The 12,551-nt window shown below is 52.1% G+C and overlaps 1 protein-coding gene across 12 annotated transcripts in view; it reads left to right on the top strand.

Moving 5' to 3' along the window:
• MYT1L (myelin transcription factor 1 like) overlaps nucleotides 1-12,551 on the top strand; it is a 393,093-nt gene that overhangs the window by 138,171 nt on the left and 242,371 nt on the right. For all 12 annotated transcript variants that reach the window (XM_082745766.1, XM_082745762.1, XM_082745764.1 and 9 more), the window contains exon 3: nucleotides 1,235-1,344. The gene's annotated coding sequence lies outside the window, so the exon portion shown is untranslated. The remainder of the gene's footprint in view (nucleotides 1-1,234; nucleotides 1,345-12,551) is intronic.

The following is a 12,551-nucleotide window of genomic DNA, read 5'->3' as shown; positions in this document are numbered from 1 at the left end:
CGGGTCATAATTTGTATTAAAAGGTTAGTGTGCCTAAAAACATTACATGAGAATTCCAAACTAATGATTCCTGACTTTGATTCGCAGAAAAACACACTCGCTCTCATTTTGTTTTTCAACCTTGATTTTTCAGGGTACTTTTAAAACCTTTCTAGCTCCCTTTGCACATTTCCAAATTATTCTGTTCCTTCTGTGTTTGTTTTGGTAAATTCTTATTAGGGAAAATAATGACGTTTGCTATGGTTGCATTGTATAGGCTGCCCGTGGATTTCCTAGGAAATGGCGTGCTCTTATTCCAAACCCCACTTGCCGAGCACGCCGAGTGTCTCCTTCATTGTGAGGTAACGCACAGTACAGTATCTTTTAGAGGATTTATGGTAACGCTGCGGAATGTAGCTGGTGGGGAGCAGCGCCGAGCCCTGGGGCTCTCTTCATTTGCCTGACACACTTCACTGCTGCCCATTAACACTTCTCTGTTATTGCCACAGACTCGACTTAATGAGCTTCTCTGAATTTGGAGGTTTGCACCAGAAACAATAGCTTTACAATGGAGACACCTAGCTCTCTCCACTTTCTGATATTCGGTCCCTCTATTTTTGTAAACAAATAAATTATCTCCTTGACAGTGGAGTATGAAATGACCTGGGCATTTTCTTTTCCAGTTAGAACAGTCAGTAATTCCTAGCCCAGAGACAAGAGTGCAGAAAACCCGGATAGAGAGTTAATAAATTCCAAATTTGCATTAATGAAGATAATGTCTTTTGCTGTTCTTCCCCTAAAATAAAATGGAGTTGACATCTAGAAAAACCCTTGCCATCAACAGACTGCGTTTTGTTATGAGTGAAATCACATTATTTCCAAGAAATAGTTACACATCTCAAATATTTCTCACTTATTAAATTGTTTCTTAATTGCATCCCAGTGTTAAAGAGGCAGTAATCCCACAACTGACTGGTAATCGGCCAGTGCGAATGATCTGTGCACCGAGGTTCCCTTCACACGCACCCATGCGTCCAAACTGGTTACAGATCGTGCATTTCAAAGTAACTGAACTGCATGTTTAAAAGCGTTTCCTACTTGTCCGCCGCGGCCTTTCCTGCTGAGGCTCTGAGTAACACGTGAGTGTGAGAACACGCGTCCTCGTGAGCTGCTCCGCACTACCATGGAGCTCCCTGTCCTAGGGCCGGCCCTGCCCCTCCAGTGAGTGATGTCGCCCTGTTGTTTTGTCTTCTAGAAAATGAACCCAAGGGAGACTTGGTGAAGTCACATCGAGGGGCATCTCCAACCCTGACCTCCTGAGGAAGCAGATCGGATCCAACGAGCACCCCCGGCGACCGGCTGCAGGTACTGGCGGCGGCAGCTCTGGGGGGCGTGGACGGGCGTCCTGTCCCCTGGGTCCTCCTCATTCGCTGCTCCAAATGGCCACTCTTCCCAGCTTCCTGGTGCTTCCCGGCTTCTGGGGGAGAGTCAGAAGTTCTGTCGCATGCCGCCTCCCGCCAGACAGTCCGTGAGGACAAGAGCCGCTGGCGGTTAAGTCAGGTGAAGGCTTTGTTACTCTCCCAGGGACGCTGCATTGCTGGGGTGAGCTGTGTGTCCCTCTGGGCACTGTGAGGCGTCCTGGGGGTTGCGAACGGGGACACAGTGGCACTGGGACCCTCAAATGGAAGGGCTTCATTTCAAGTCATTGCTAAAAACCCCACACTTGCTGCAGAAGGAAGGGCTTTGTGAAGTTCATCCGTTGTGGTTTGGAGAGTAGGGGTGGGGTTGGGCTGGTTGCTGCCTGGGCAGCACCTGTGTGTTGACGCTCAGGAGCTGGAGGTTGACATGATTGCAATGTGAGCAAAATCTCACCCCTGCCAAGTCTCCGCTTCTGAATGCGTACACGGAACTGATGTCAAAAGCTCTGGTATTATCTTCTCAATACCCGCATTCAGGAGTCCATTTTGCACATGTTCCTTTGCTGGAGAAACTAAGAAGACTCTGGCGGGATGGTCATTTCTTAGGAGGCTCTATGAGGGAAACTCCGGCATGCCGTTCGAGGTTCACTGTGCGATAGTGATTCACCCGTCTGCCGGCTCCCCAGTTGCCTGTCTGATGACAGAACTACTCACCGCGCCGCGGAAATCAGGGCAGGCGTTGGTTTCCATATGCCGCAGCCCTGTGGGTGCTGCTGTCTCTACGGGTTTCATGAACTAGCGTGGCAGGTCACCGTTGCTCTGATTGTTCTCTAAGCTCTACCCCGTTCCCTTTCCCTGAAGAGCCCGTCGCACCCATCGGTCTGGTTTGGGAAAGGCATTATGGTTAATCACCATTTCCCTGGAGTTTTTAAAAACCTATTCAGCCGAGCTTTGTTAAAGTCCTACTTGACTCTGAAGTCGGTTAACGTTTCCGGCAAACACAGGCTGTGTGGTTCTGTCAAATCCCGTCGCGTTTTGGTCATATGTTAAAGAATGTTTGATGGAATATTTCACATGGGTCTAATTTTCAAATGTGAATTGGCCTTTCTGGCTTGGAGTTAAATATCTACATCGAAATGATGGTCACCAGTGCAGGGTCCTATGACGCATTTAAATGTGGATCTCGCCGTGAATTCGCAAACGAAACAAAAAGGAATAAGCCAGTTTTCAAAGAGAAATCCATGTCTACACCCAAGAGACTGGGCCTTGAGTGGGCTCCTCGGGTGAGGGATAGCAGTGACAGTGGCCGGGCCGGTGGCGGGACTCGGTCAGGGAAGGAAAGGAGAGTCTGAGGTCTTGGTCCCTAGCCTGCCTGTCCTCTTCTCGCGTCTGTCGCCATCACCAAGCAGGCCCTGGAGCTGTGTTGTCTCTGGGTGGGAGGGGCCCGAGGTGACCCCCTGACCGCCCCGGGCCGTCCGGTGGCAGTAATGGCAGCAGGGGCACAACTGGCACGTGCGGGACTGACGCCGGTCTCTCGCCAGCAGAGCGCTGGTGACCCCAGGCCTGACGTCCGCGCGGGAAAGCTCTGTGAAGCCCAAGGAACACGTGCATGTACCCTCTGCGATTTCCGGAGAGTTCTTCTCCGCGCTCCGGCCCTTTACAGAGTAGTGTTTGGTCCTGAGGGGATAATCAGCCCGTCCTCACTATGTGTGTGTCACCAGCACAGGCCCCTGCGTGACGGAATAAGGCGGCAGGTTGAGACAAGCAGGAAGCCTTCCAGGGTGAAAATACTCGTGTGTGAGCGCAACAGTCCGCGAGCGAAGTCCGCGCCGTCACGCGACCACCAGGAAACAGAAGTCCGTAAGCCATCATTGGCATCGATCGCGGTCACAGACTCTTTCTGGAAACGTCCAGACGGTGAGCACCACGGGCTCTGCGGGCCCAGCGGCAAGGACAACCGTGCCACCGTGATGGGAGAACAGCCACAGACCGTATGGAAACAAACGGGCCGGGCCCTGTTCCAATAAAACTTTATTTACAAAGTCAGCAGCAAGTGGACCTGGCCCTCAGACGGTCGTTTCCAACCCATAGTAAATACCTAAATTAAGACGTCCTCGATAACCACAGTCATTTTTGGAAAACAGAATATAACTCTTATTCTCTTCTCAAAATTTATGACTTGCGAACTCACACAATAGTGTCTAAAATTATTGTCCTCTGGCACGTTGCTCCACAGACAGACACGCTGCTAAGTGCGAGCGGATTGTCTGGATGGGGCTGGAAGAAGCTGCGAGATTCTCTCTCCGCAGAAGTCAGGGCAGAGCGCAGGAAGGCTGTGAGAGTGGAAGCGGAGAACAAGCTCCGAGCATCTTTGGGCCTACGCCAATCTGCCCGCCAAAAAATATCTTTAAATTATCTTGAAAACTGTAAGATCTAATGTAAACCAACACACGCAGGTACTGCCCACCTGGGCATACCCGGGGGGCAGGAGTCAGACCCTGATGCCGAAAGAGCGCTAATGCCTGGGGCGCTCAGAGGTGCTGGTGTGTACGCCTCCGTGCAGGTCCTGGGCTTAGGACAGAGCAACACCCACAACCTCGTAACACATGAGCCGTTCGGTCTGCCTTCCACGCACCCTGTAACTCCAGAAGGAATCACAGCGATCCGGGGGGCTGGAATGCTGACCGCAAGACAGGATTTTCTAAAATCGCCGTAAATTTTACATCAGCAGCCCCATGAAGGGATTAATCTTGAAGAAGACTTTAATGATGCCATAGACTATTTTTAAAGGGCTATCTTCTGTGTGTCTCCAACTTATCTAGTCTGGGTGTGAATTAGTAGTATAAATCATTTAGTTAAAATGCAGAATGTTAACCGATATTTTCCACTGAAACAATTTGCTACAATGCATGTATCGTTAAAGCAGCACTTCGACAATTAATAAATTATTTCAGAAGAGATCAGGAGAGAACGCAGGGTAGAAATTGGTAGAAACACCAGTCACAGACGTGGGGCAGTCAGTTGCCCCCAGTAGTTAAGAAAGGAGGGCTCTGTTAGTTTCACGTGCAGTCAGCGTTGGGCAGAAATTTGGGTAAAAAGTTGGAAGCAACCAGACCAGGGAGCAAATCCCGATTCTGCCGCACTATCTCTGTAACTTTGGAAACGGTGCTTAACTCCTGAAATCTGAGCCTCAGTTTCCCCGTAAGTAAAAGAGGCATAATATAGAGTTTCTTCTTAATAGGACCATTATAAAGATCAGCTGATGTACAAAGTCTATAAAGCAGTGAATTTAGTCATTGAAATGGAACATATTTTTTAAGTATGTCAGGCACCTGTGCTGTTTTTGAAATGGACAGTGGGCTACCTTTAAGTTGCAGGCAGAGGTCCCTATTCCCTTTCAGACTGGGACTCCCTGAGGAATGGCATCACCGAGAACATCTCCTGGTTCTGGGGTCTGGGGGTCAGCATTAGAAAGGGAAAGGGTCGAGGTGGATCCAGGCTTTCTGAGCTCTGGGAACAAGCTCTCGGGAAAGCGAGAGCTGCCGGCAGACAGCCAAGCCATGAGCGATCCAGAAACATCACTTCTGGATTTGACGTAAAACACAGTCAGGACGTCCCTCTCCATCTTGGCTCATGCATTCTAGGGTTTGGTGCCAGCCTGGCATTTGGAGCGTGGGTGTTCTGACACGGAGACATGTCCTGTCCACCCCCCAGCTCTTGGCATCTTGCTGGCCGTGTGCCTCGGACTGCTGGCGTTGGTTTCACCAGGGAATGAGTGGATTATTGCGCCGTGTGAAGACGTGTTATCGTGCGTTTGTAACACAGAGAAGCTGAGAGAGAACAGCCAGGAGTGCATGTTCTGAGATGTGACAAGTAGGAGCCGCACTGTCTGCGCCGGGTCCCAAGGTCATGCGGTGAGGGCGTGAAACGTGTGCATATGTACACACACGCATGCACACACACACACATGGATTGTGTGTGCACACGAACAACACATATATGCACACATATACGCCCCCACACACATATAGACATGCACATACATTTACGTGCATAGACACACACATGTACATACACACGTATACAGACACATGCATGCGTGTGATGTATGGATATATACATGCACACGCACGTTCACACACATGCATGTTCACGTACATATATACATCTACACACATATATACACATGCACATGCACACCTGTTTTTGTTGGATTTTTTGTTTTTCTACTGGGGGTCAAGGGTGGCAGGAAACGGCTTCTCACCGTGTGTCGGTATTTTCCACTTACTTCCCTGGTGTGTGCGTTTAGTCCTGCCTTAAATGAAGTACGGTGCGTCCACTCAAGGCATCACCTTTGGCCTTTTCCACCAAGCACACCGCTCACGGAGACGCTTATGAGGAGTCCGACCTCACTCTTCTTTGCTTGGCCGCACAGCATCTTGCAAAATGCCTACTCGTGAATCTGAACGCGGCCGTTTGTTTTCTTGGGCAGTTCTGGTTCTATGTTTCTCATAGATAAAGGTGGAGGGAAGACAGTTAATGGATATTTAAAGGAAATAGATGCCTAATTTTTAATGTAATGAACTGTTCAATCAATGACTGTCATTGTCCAGTCACCAGCCAGTCACATAAATGTGTGATTTTGTGCATTTATTCAACCCATTTTTGAGTTAACTACATGCCCAACATTACAGATATGAAAAATGGAATTACAGAACTCTGACACCAAGTTGTTTATGCTTAACCGTCTAATGGGCAGGGGTGCACATCTACCAAAACAAAACAAAACCCTGAGAAGAGCTAGAAAAGTGGGATGTATAATGCAGGTGATTCAGCCTCCAAAGTGGGCAAGTGTAATATCCTGGAGATAGTATTCCTGGGGAAGGCAGGTAGGATCCTACAGAATTAATCGGGGCCATGCTCCAAGGGTGCCTACCCAGTTTTCCAGTCATGTGGGTATTTTAGACTTAACACTAGCGTCTGGAGACCCAGAGTCTGAGAGGGGAAGCAGGAAAGCGCGTGGGCCCTGAGTTCGGGGTAAGTGCTGTGGACAGTGGGTCCTGAGTTCGGGGTAAGTGCTGTGGACAGTGGGCCCTGAGTTCGGGGTAAGTGCTGTGGACAGTGGGCCCTGAGTTCGGGGTAAGTGCTGTGGACAGTGGGCCCTGAGTTCGGGGTAAGTGCTGTGGACAGTGGGCCCTGAGTTCGGGGTAAGTGCTGTGGACAGTGGGCCCTGAGTTCGGGGTAAGTGCTGTGGACAGTGGGCCCTGAGTTCGGGGTAAGTGCTGTGGACAGTGGGCCCTGAGTTCGGGGTAAGTGCTGTGGACAGTGGGCCCTGAGTTCGGGGTAAGTGCTGTGGACAGTGGGCCCTGAGTTCGGGGTAAGTGCTGTGGACAGTGGGCCCTGAGTTCGGGGTAAGTGCTGTGGACAGTGGGGACTGCGGGTAAGTTTAAGGGAGGGGAGGCAGGAGCTGACCTTCCCCTGATGAAGACCTGGGAAGGTGGATTCAGGAGCCAGAACAGAAGGTCTGTGGTGGGTCTCAGCCAGGGCCGGGCTGGTTGGGATGAAGGTGCAGAGGTGTGTGTGCAAGGGAAGGAGAAATGCGGGTGCGGCGTGCCACCACGGGGGTGGGGGTGTGTGACTCAGAGCACCCAACAGCTTGGCCCTGACGGCAGGGAGAGGCCCTCTGCTCCGACTCCTAGAACCGCAGTGTTTTCACCTATAAAACAGCTTCGCGGGGTTGTTGATGACGCGGGAGCAGCACCCGCGGCACGCAGAGCCCGGCGCTGGCACACAGCTCAGGTTCTTTACGTAGTGGTTACTGTTGTTATTATTCCTAAAGAACCGAGACATCCTTGCTTCGTCATAAAGATTAGGGCAGGAGTGATCTGATCTGCATCCGTGCTGTGCTTTCTGCTACTCAAATCAAAGCGCCTCACTCCGCACGCAGCCGGGAGGACCGAGGAAGCGCTCATGAGCCGATGTAGAAAGGTTTCGAGGATACTTTGTTACCGGAAAAAGCAAGATGCGGAAGAGAAGCAGAAATATGAACACACGTACAGATATTTGCTTGTATTTGCATAAAAATTCTAAAAGGGCAGACAAGAAGCTAATAGAAATGTTTACGTGAGTAGTTACTGCACAGAAACCGGCCGGTCTGCGCGGCTCCTTTTTATTTTCTTGCCCATTCTTTGTGCATTAATATTCAACCATACAAATGGAAGGAAGGAGAGACGGGCAGGGGAGGGGCGGAGGGACGAGCGGGGTCCACAGCAGGAACGGGAGGCAGCGAGACACGCAGGAGGGAGCAGAGACTGTCCTCAGCGGCCCTGGTCCCAGCACAGGCACGGCCCCCACACCGGTCTCCCCGCCCGCCCCTGAAACCCTCCCAGGGCACTTCCGTCTTAGCACAGAAACGGAGAATCGACATCATTGCTTATTCACTTACTCAGTAAGAGTTATAGTGTAAAGTCTAAAGTTTTAAAAAGAGGGTGTTTTCTAACACAACCTCCAGGAAAGCAGCCTGGCCGAGAAGGCGGGAAGGACAGCAGCCACAGGAGAAAGTCTTCGGGTGGCGGAGGGGGACGGCCGACCGCCGCGATACGGGTCGGACGGGGGACGATCTGCGGGGAACCTGCTACGGATAACTGGAGGAGATGGAAATGGGAATATATATTTTATGATATGATTGAAACAACATTAACTGCCTTTTGCATTAAAATTACACTTAGCTTAGGGAGGAGAATGTGGTTTTTCTCCCTAAGGGGTAAATTTTGAGAATTTAGGTAGGAGTGGTCATGATGTCTGCAGCCCACTTTCAAATAGTTCAGAAATCCACGTGCATGTAGGGGTGTGTGTCTGTGCTTGTGTACGTGTGCATGTGTGTGTATCCATGGGGCGTGTGTGTCTGTGTCCATGTGTACGTGTGCATGTGTGCGTGTGAAAGTGAGCACGTGCGGGTGTGTGTGTGTGGCACTCGGCAGTGTATATACTGTGGTCCATGAAGGCACGGGGGACCCTATTGCACCCAATTTTCTTAAGTATTTATTCCTCAAACATTCATTAAAAATGTCACAAACAGAGGGCCACGTGGTGGGGGGCTCAGTCCGTTCAGTGTCCGACTCTCATTTCGGCTCAGGTCGGGTCTCGGGGTCCTGGGCTCCGGCCGCATGTCGGGCTCCCCGCTTCGTGGGGGTCTGCTTTCCTGTGGCTCCTTCCCCTGCTCGTGCACATACTCTCTCTAAAATCAACAAATAAATCTTTAAAAAATAATAAAATGTTACAGTCAAAGAGTAGAGCTCACAGTCTCCTCTGAGACTTCAGTGAAGACGAACGATCTTTGGGGCAGGGTGGTCTGCGCCCTGCCCCCGGTGAGCCGGGACAGCCGGCCCACCGTCCCCGGGGGACGCAGCTCTGAGTCAGCTGACCGGCTCCGAAAACCCGTGACTTAGAGCTGGCGAGAAAGCGACCTCCGCGCGGAGAGCTCTCCAAGCCCAGAGCACGGATGCACCGGAGCCCCCAACGAACTTGGAACACACGGCCCTTCCGGCTCCATGACGGTGCATTTGCTTGATTGTTTGGAATAAACTTCACTGTGACAGGATGCTCGGTGTGGTCCTTTGCGGACAAGGGAATGCTGTTGTGAGGGCCCAGGGGCAGGGAGTCCCTCCTTTCGAGCGACGGTGTGCGCGCTTTTCTGAAATGTCCAGGTGGCGTCTGGCGACGGCTATCTCTCTTCTCGCAGACTCTGAAACCCTGAGCGAGATGTCAGCATCTTGGGAACACCATGCTGCTTCCATTCGCTCTCGCACAGAAGCAGAAGGGACTGTGGGTCGGTCAGTGCTTCCGGAGGGCACTGCTCTCAAGACCCCCGGGTCGCCAGGACAGGACAGTAAGTAGAGCAGAACACACGCGTCATCAGCCCCTGGCTCAGGGTCAGGCACGGGGGACCTGGGAGCCACGCAGGCTGACAGGGAGCCGCACGAGGACGCCGTGACGCCTGCTTTGTTCCACACGGTGCAAACCTCCTTCACCCAGACAGTGCAGGACGTAGCACGGAGGGCACGAGGAAGTCAGAGCCTCAAGAGCTTCTTCCAAAGACCTAGAAAAGCCAACCTGCTGGAAGGACGGGGGGAGGAAGGGAAATAAAGTACGGACCGCACTCCGCGAAGAAACAGACGAGCCAGCACAGCCTGCTTAGCTCAGATGCTCAAACACATTGCTGCATCATTATAGTAAAGCAAAATAACTCCCTAACTAGCCAAACTCTCACCAAGAAGGGCTAAATCCTGTTCACTATTCTCCATTCAGGATCCACAAGTCAATAATATTCACATAAAATATATGTGCAGGTCTTTAAATCAGAGACGTCACCGTGTTTCCGTAGGCGTGGTCTTGAGCTCATGCTCCTTGCTTGAACAGTGTCCATGTGTGGGATTCCAGGACAGAGAATCGTCCACGCCTCCCCGTGAACAAGAGAAGCAGTAAGTTTGCTTTTCCCTCGTGCCACTGTAAAATGTATTCCTGCCTCCATGTCTGCTTCGGTACGTTCCTCCGTGATCCCTTGACAGGCTGAGCCCAGGGATGCCAGCTTGAGATGTCACAGTCATTTTGTTTGTTTGTGTTGTTTTATTTTTTGCTTTTCACCATTGAAAGCAGAGGATATAAACTATTTTGGTTATAAATCCTTCTTCAAGCACTTTGTCAGAAACTCGCAGCTAATGATTTGCTCTCACAGAAAATGAAAGTACCTGTATCTGGAGCAGGTGGGGTAAGAGGTGGCCCTCCCAGCACATGGGAGTACAGTAGCAAGGTCCCTACACCCCCAGACTCGGACAAGTGGCAGAGCAGAGACCCCCCCCCCCAAGCGCCGGTCAGAGTGTTGATCTGCCGAGCCACTGGAGTGCGCCGGGCTGCCCCAGGGTTTGTCAGATTCAGCACCTCCGACGTCGTCAGGACACACCAGGGGTCGAACAGGTGAACTCAGAAATGCAGCCAGAGACCACACCACAAGCTCACTGCTTACTCATCTCCTGCATGAAGCCGACCGGGCAGCCCCTCCACCTGTGACTATGACATCGGAAATGTGTGGCCTTTCCAAAAGCAGTGGCCTCTGGGGCTTGTGCCGCAGGTTTGGGGCCAGGCTGACCCGTTCCCAATCCTACCTGGAGAGAAGCTGGGGAGTCCAGACCCCGGACCCCAGCTGGCAGGCCGAGCCTGTGTGTGCTGCCCTCCCTGGGCAGGTCAGCGAGGCCACCACCATTGGTACCGTCCAGCAACACAGGCCACAGGTTGCCCACCAGGAAGGGACAAGGAGCCGCTGGCCCAAGTCTCTGGGTCCAGCTGTCGCTTCTTCCTCAGACACCTGTAGACAGATTCTCCCCCAAAGGCCAGTCTGGGAACACGGAAATGGTGAGTGTGAGTCCGTCCCTGCATGTGCCTACTTCTGAAACCACACCCAGCCCCGAACCACGTTCTCAGGAGTGGCCCCAGGACCATCTTCAGGAGCGTCACGTTGGCTGTTTTCCCACAGATCCGTGACCTCCACTGAAGACCTTCAGGTCAGGATTTCTAGGAACAGGGCCTGGATATAAAATGTCTAAGAGCCCGCAGAGTCTGATGTGCGCTGAGGAAGGGCTGCGGCCCTAGAGCAGAGCCGCATCTCTGAGCCGGCGCGCCCCTGCCTGCCAGGGTTCCTGGAGGCTGGGTCTCCCCTCCGTCGCGCTTCCTTCCCAGGGCCCAGGGAGCCTCTGCACGCACACTTACCTCTAATTCCATCACCTGCGACCTGGCAAATACAAGTACTCATCCTTCTCTTTTCTTGAAGATTGGGGTTTTTTGCATTTTGTGTTCCTGGTGGTGGAAGATTTAACGCACGCACAGTGCTTGTGAGCCTTGATTGTGCGTCCTGGAGCTCTGAGGACGGCGGCCTGTTCCCTGGACCTCCCGCCCCGCTTGCCTCCCCACAAGTGAGCACTCTGAACCAAAGTCACGTCCATGCATGACTGCATCCAGAAGCACTTCAGTCAGGATTTCTAGAATATAAAGCCTCTTTTTGTAAAAGCAAAACCCCATCTGAACCTCATCATCAAATATCTGGTGAGGATCTAAGTTCCCAGATTGTCTCACAAATTTATAGTTCGTGTGAGTCAGAATCCAAATCAAGCTCACGGCGCATCTTGTTGAGATGCGACCCTGCGGCCTTGCCTCCAGAGCCTACCGTCATGAAACGGGGCCTCTCATCTCGTAGGGGGAGCCCGTGGTCTAGTCTCTGCTGGCTACATCCTTGCGGTGTTGGTTAATCTGTCCATCTGACCCTGTGTGTCCTACAAGCTGCTGGTCAGACTAGAGCTCCGTCGGGACACCCTCCGTCAGGCCAGTCCCCTCTGAGCAATGCTACGCTGGTCCGTGGGTACCTGAGCTGGGCAGGTTACTTGCCTGACCCTCTATCAGAGAGTAACCCGCCAACCTTTTCGCCTGATGGTTGAAATCGGTGCCTGTCGGTGTGTGTCGCCTCCGTCCACCGTTGCGTCAGGCAGACGGGAGTAATCTACGGCGTCTTCCTCACTTACGAGGTAGAACGCTTCCATAAAGAAAACGTTCCTTCTTCAAGTATTGGCTCCTTGTACACAAAACAAACTAAATTCTTCCATCACTCTACCCCTTTCCCATGATGATACTCTTCTCTTTCAATGAGGATTATAAATTCTAAGAAATGAAAAGACATTTATTAGGGCAAAAATCTGGTATCTCATGAGGTTTGGCTTCTGTTTGCACAGCTTACAGAGTCTTTTTTATGCACATACTCAGAGTTGATGGAAAAATGAGGAGGAGCGTTTTCTGGAGGAGAGGGCTGTGGGGGCTGTGCTGTGGCCACAGGCACGACCTCACTTACACCTGCCAACGGCCTCGTGCGGTTGAGACGAGGGGTGTCTCTTCCGCCACCGAGGAGCCCCGGGCTGGCTCCCCCGTGCCCGTCCGGCTGGAGGTGCAGCCCTGCTCTGGCGCCGGTGGCCCTGTGTCGCGGACCTTTAGCCGCACTCACTCCCTGCTTCTCCCTGCTTCCCGCTTGCTCCCAAGAGACAGACGAGCGAACACCAGCGGCTCGGAGAAGAGCGGCCCGACAGAAACGCTAGCCGTACCTGATGTCGTGGAGGC

The sequence above is a fragment of the Mustela nivalis genome, assembly GCF_964662115.1.
Source record: "Mustela nivalis genome assembly, chromosome: 8".
Taxonomy (NCBI): Eukaryota; Metazoa; Chordata; class Mammalia; order Carnivora; family Mustelidae; genus Mustela; species Mustela nivalis.
The sequence above is the reverse complement of the archived record's forward strand: the minus strand, read 5'-3'. Positions and strand labels throughout refer to the sequence as shown.